This window comes from Miscanthus floridulus, chromosome 10, assembly GCF_019320115.1.
Source record: "Miscanthus floridulus cultivar M001 chromosome 10, ASM1932011v1, whole genome shotgun sequence".
In the NCBI taxonomy this organism is placed as follows: Eukaryota; Viridiplantae; Streptophyta; class Magnoliopsida; order Poales; family Poaceae; genus Miscanthus; species Miscanthus floridulus.
The window spans coordinates 97,493,314-97,499,983 of NC_089589.1; positions in this window are offsets into that span (position 1 = coordinate 97,493,314).

A 6,670-nucleotide genomic window follows, 5' to 3' on the forward strand; every position below is an offset into this window, starting at 1 on the left:
CCCCCATGACGCTGACCAACTAGGCCTGCTGGTCAGGCATTATCGTCTTCCTCCCGTCCTGAAGCCGGATTCCACTGCCATCGCCATGGACCCCATGTTCGTCCCGTCTCCGCGTTGAGAGCCCCACGCCACCACGGCACCATCTTGCCGTGCTGCCCACGTCGCTCCGCCCCTATAAATCTGGAGCCCTAGTGCCGCTTCGCCCGAGTCACAGCGCCGCCGTCGAGCTAGGAGTCCGCCGCTGCTCCGACTCCACCCTGGTTCCTTCCAATTTGGCGTGACCTCCACGCCAAGCTTCCTATAAAGCTCTGTGACCCCTCTGCATCCATCTGCGCCACCGCTCTAGTCTTGGCTTCGTGTTGCCACCGCATTCGGATCTCACTGAGCAGAGCATGTCCGGCTACTGCCACAGAAGACGCCGTTCGCTGCTGTGCCGACGTCCATGAGTTGCTGCTGAGCTTTGAGTATAGGTGAAGAAGCTACCAACGTCTTTCCCTCCTCTCTTTCTCTCTGTGTTGTTCTCATCACCGCCGTGGTACGCAAGAAACCGTCGTGCTCCTCTTCGAGCCCCACGACATCACCAAGCCTTCTACGCCCGTGATAAACACCTAGGTGAGCACGCCATCCTTCGCTCTGTCTCCCGGTGCTCTTCGTTTGGTTAACCATGGCCTTTGCGCTATTTTTACCGAGCTCCGGCGAGCTCTGGTCGTCACTGGCCATGGCGTCGCCGCCTAGAAACCGCACGCCAGCGACCTCATCTACCCCTTTCACTCTCGGCCGTCCGATATTAGATGAACCGCCCAGATTAGAATGAGTGTACCCTATCATAACCAGTGCACGGCATAGTCGTAGACCTCGCCTACCGGACGTGTCAGCTGGCCACGTAAGCCGGTCCACCACTGGTCCATTAGCTTGAACCAACCCCGTCCCACCACATGTGCACACATGGACGCCACGTCGACACCATCGCTTATTGCGCGGCTATTTTGCTTAAGAGACCCCCTGTTCCATGGAAATCAACCTGCCATTCTCTTCCTTTTCAAAAGTAATTCGAAATATGCCCCTAATTCTTCTATTTTTAACCCTAGATTTTTCTAAAAATTATGTCTGGTCCACAGGACTGTTTTAATTCAGTTTTTAATTATTTTTAATATGAAATTGATTTCAAAATATTTACAAAATTGCCACTACCTTCTGTAGGCCATATTTTCTCCGTTTTAACTCCGATTTGACCCGTTCAACTTGCGTTAGGTTCATAATTTCATAATCTACATGTTTATCCTACTGTTAAATATATTTTCAACTTTTGAAATTTGAGGTTAGGTTTAATCTATTATTTTATTAAAGAAAATCTTGTTTAATTCATAACTTTTTTGTTATAGCTCCGATTAGCGTGCTTTTCGCGTCTGTGTGTTCATAACAAGACGTAGATTCGTTTTACAAACTTTTCATCTTGATTTTATGTTTGGTGCACTGTTCTAATTTAGAACTATTGTTTGCTTTGTGTATGATTGTATGGATGCTTGTGTGGTGCTTTATGATTTTGTCCAGTTGGTGAGATATACGTGGTGATAAAAAAGAACGTTGAAGATTAAAGCTTACCGAAGGATCGGTGTTTTAAGGCAAGTATAATATGAGGCTCCTCGTTACCTATTCACTTTAATGCAATCTCAATTCATATGCATATGTTAATGAACTGCTTGGAGTCTACTTACCTTGATATTGATTATCCTGTCCTTGATATACCTATGGGTTTTGCATGTGGGTAGTATGCTCAGTATGCTTCAACTAATATTGATTAAAGAATACACTTAAAGGTATATGCAACATGGTATTAAAGATGCTTTTTAGCAACATGGAACAAGGGGGCTAGAGCATTGGGCCTTTTCTTATGGTGCTCTAGTTTCTCTCCATAAGGACTCATCTTTAAGTGACAACCCAGGACTTATAGTACAACCATGAGGACTACATGGCTCTAGTCTTAGTCTAGTACCTTGCTCTTTCTAGTTTGTAAGAGTTTACCGAAAGGGCAAGAGGGGCATATCGGGCTGGGTATGGACCTCATCCCCAGGGTGTGTACTATGTTGCATGTATCAGTGCCACTTTTGGAGATGACTCCATAACACTTGGGAGATGGAATCCTTAGCGACTGCTCCTTATTAGAATGACCGAGGAAAAGCTTCGTAGTGTACCCTGCCTGCTCACCTTGGAAGTGTTTTGGGAGTAATTAACCCAGGCATATGGGCAACACGACTCATGATGAAAGTGTACAACCTCTGCAGAGTGTAAAACTGATATATCAGCCATGCTCACGGTCACGAGCGGCCTGGACCCTTACTGAATAGTTGGTTACTCGAATGGTTTGGGTTATGATTAAAATTGCTAATGTCTCTAATTATTCATATTTGAGAGCCTAAGCATAACTTAGCAACTTATGATTAATAATAAAATATGGCCAACTAAAAGTGCTTACCACAGTTCAACCATGTCAAGTCTTTTGAGCCTGCATCCCCTCATGTTATGCTTGCTAAGCGGTAGTGGCCTACGCTTGTTTTATTTCAATACTTTGGCAAAATCCTGGATGGGTACCAAGTGGAGATTCTTCAGTGGAGTTTTCCAAGAGGAATTAGGCTTGTGATCAACCAGTCAGTTGTCCCTATGGAATTAGAGTCTTTACCCAAAGATCGGAGTTGTCTTTCCGCTATTTATACTCTGAGGTTATATTCTTTATACTAGTACGTTTTATATTGAGCATTGTCTTTTGATATTACCTTTATTTGTAGCTATCTGTGAGATTTAACTTCTTGGGCTCACATATGGTGTGTATCTGCTCGTTGATGAATAAGGCATGTTTAGGTCGATTATTTAGTTTGTTTGCTTAGCTCAATTGTTAGGATGGTTAAAATTTGTGATAGGTAGTTTGTCTAGGTTGGATTGTAATAAAAGTGCCTTATGGTATCAATGAAATCTTATTGCTATTTTTTGCTCTCTATTTTTTCTAGTATATGTGTTTGTCTCCACATGTTGTGCATAAAGGTAAACAGGAAACAAGTGTGGGGGAAGCACACCGTGACAACAAAATGAGATCCAATTGCGAAAATCACGAATTTCAGAAAGCAACGGGACAAAAATCACGCTCGCCAAAGTTGGACTAAAATGGGCTCCATGGCAGGCTGCTCGTTCGGCCCAACCCATCACCGCCTCGCCTCGCGCTTCGTCCACGGTCAGGTTTGAGTCTTGTATGATCTATTTTCACATGTTTAGCTTTCTGTTTCGAACCGAATTGAAAATCCTTTGATAAAACAACTTTAAAACCCGAGGAAAGATTATTTCAATCATGACTTGAAGGATAGATTCACATAATACTTTTCCTAGAAGTCTTGCTACTATTAGGAACGTATTATTAGGGACCCCATGTTACTTAAGTTGTTGTGGAATGAGATATAGTAGAATAATGAGAACTTGATTCTTGATGTCTCGTTATTGAAGAATTTTATTTCCAAAACTCTAAAAAGAATAGCTACACCTCTCCTTTGTGGTAAAGCATTGCCCAAACAAGAGCCAAGTATGATATATAGACTAGGAAAACCTTCTACATATACTGCTTGTCATTGTATTGAGTTTGGTCCAACCTTGTGACCCTTGTTGAGAAACTTATCATGCTCTCAAGATCAAGATCACGTACACACCACATATATATGCTTCCAAATAGAAAGGTGAATTGTAGCTGTTAATCTAATGGTACTAACTATCATGACGAGGCACACTCTATACACTGATCTATAATGAAATGGGTACCAAGTTAAGTGTTAAGTTTAAGTCTAAAGTTTAAAGTATAAGATGAGATCAAGGGGGAGAATGTTAGTATTGATCTCATCCGACTCGGTCCAATGATCGAGTCAGAGTCCTTGATCGCGCCCTGATCGGGGGCGCCCAACCCTACATGGTTGGTGGGCCCTCATTGCACAACGCTATAAAAGGGAGGTGGGAGCCATGGGGGCACGCATGCCAAGGTTCACCATGTCCCACTAAACCCACCTACAAACCCTACAGATCTAGGAAGCGCTGAAGCGGTGGGAAGCACCGCCACCGACTCCGTGCTGCCACTCACTGGACTTTACTGCCAGGACGTCGCCATCATCGGACACCGTCACCATGGCCACCTCCTCCAAGCACGATGGTCAGCCACTTCTTTTCCCCTATCTCTCTCTCTCTAGTTCAAGTTCTAGGATGAACTACTTGTTTTCCTAAGAAGATACCCTCTGATCTACACCTAGGTGATCCTATGAAGTCTATCAGCTGGTCACTAGACATCGACTTCATCCTCTTCGATGGGCACCTCTATACACCAGCAACATCACCACTACTTCCAGCCCTCATAGAAGCACTACTCTGGTGGTCGTGTCAACAACCTCAACTATCTAGCGTTTGGTTTCCATACCCCACCAATGACATGACACAAACCTATGGCACACCATCCAGCATATTGCTCACTCGCCTTTGGCCTAGGGGCACCCTGCTATCAGCAACGGTCACCTTCTTCGACAACATGGGTTGTCGATGCATGACAGTCAACAATGTCATCATCAACATCAACACCAACTCCCACGGCCACTTGATCTCACTATATGACCTCAACGGTGTCGACTTCATGTTTGGCAAGTTGCTCCTGACAAACACGCCCCATATGCATGTACCTTCTACCATCTGTCGTCGAGTGCCTAGCTACATCCTCCCCAACTCAGTCAATCAGATATGGGGTTTGGAGCAACCTCCACAGGGCATGCATCACTTCGACCTCGTTGCTAGCATCCCAAGGTCAACCCCCATATGAGCACAGCAGCAGCTCTTCCCTACGACGGCCATAGGAACTCACCACTATTGGTTCTACAGCTACATCGACGACCTCCAATACTGTTTTGAGTTCGCCATCAACCACGACCGCCACAATCTGCTATCCATGGGAGTTTTGCAAGGACATCTACTCGTTCATATTGAACAAGTCCCAAGAACACATCCACCATCTCCTGGCATCGATGACTAGATGATGATTCGACACAAGGACGTGCTGAGTGGAGAAGGAGGGAGATGTCACACGTCCAATTGGGACCCCCCATGTTAGCCCTAGCGGGCCGGTGGAAGCCTAGCAACCAGCCCTGGCCAACGCCAGGGGCACCCCATGCGTGGCAGGAGGGCACGCAGCCAGGGGGCAGGCCACCACCGCGCTCCACATTCTATATGGATTACGAATAAAGGAAGGTTTAGAATAAAAATAGGAAAAAAGTAGAGAATTGTTTAGGAAAAGGAGTTGTGATTTTTTAGAAAATAGGAGAGAGTTTTTGCTTTAGGAAAGGAAGTCCAAATCTATAAGGACTCCTTCCATAGTTTTCTTGGTGTGCAAGTCCTATAGGGACTATAAACATAGGGGCATGGTAACTATTTCAATCCAAGCAAGAATAGAGCTTTGTTCTTTAAACCCTTCCCCCTCCCACTCTGTCTCTCTCTCTCTCTCTCTACCACCCTCCTCTTGCCCACGCGCCCTTGCTGCCCTAACCCGCCCCTTGCCGACCACAGTAGCTGGCGTGGCTCTCTGCCACTGTCGTCTAGCCCTCACACGCCGCCCTCCCTGCCTTAGCTGCCCCTCAAAGTAGCCCCCTCCAAGTAGGACCATGACAGTTGCTAAACTGTTGTTGTAGGCTATTGTGGCTTGATGTTGAACCCTTAATTTGTGAATTGATGTACCCCTCTAGACGTGTGTTGTAAAGAGTTGGCTACATTGTATGTTAAGTAAACTTGAGCTATATGTGTGATTATTTGACATGATCCTGGATGAAGGATTACTAGAATAGTTACCACAGGTGGTGTTACCAAGGAATGATCGGTTAAGTGCGAGCCAAGGGTGGCAGCTTTACTCGGTCAAGCAAATTGTAGATTTTCCGCACCACCTAGTACAAACATTGAGCCCTTGATGCTCAAGAACACGATCGAATCCTCACTATACGTAAGGAGCGCTGCCCCAAACCAATATAGATCCTAAGTCTCTGAGGGCTAAGGCATCCAAACTCCATGAATGATGATAAATTTACATGTTGATGGTACAAAACACCACCAGTCGATTTGTTGGACTGCATACCTCAGATGAGGTTCATGTGTTCTGATATCTAATAACATGTACAATAATAAGCATGCTGGTTGACAATATTATTGATGTTTACATGTGGCTGCGTACAGTCCAAGATATGTGGGAAGCACTAGAAGCCAAGTTAGGGGATTAATTCTAATGCTGGTAGAGAGTTGAATGTCATGGAGCAACTCTATGACTACAAGACGTTCGATGGTCATCCTGTAGTAGGGCAAACCTCATAAAATTACAAATACTTGCAAACGAACTTGAGAACTTTGGATGTGTGCTGCCATATAAGTTTGTGGCAGAAGGCATTATTGCCAAGTTTTCACCTTCTTGGATGGATTTTGCTACTTCTCAAAAACATAAGAGACAGGAGTTTGGCGTTGTTGACCTAATTGGCTATTAGGCTGTTGAGGAGAAGGAGAGGAAAAGACTATCATGGCAAGAAGATTAATTTGATGGGATTTCTAGCACCCATGTGGTGCAAAAGAAAAAAATCATCAAACTTCCCACAACCATGAGAAAAATAAGCAAGAGCTCAGA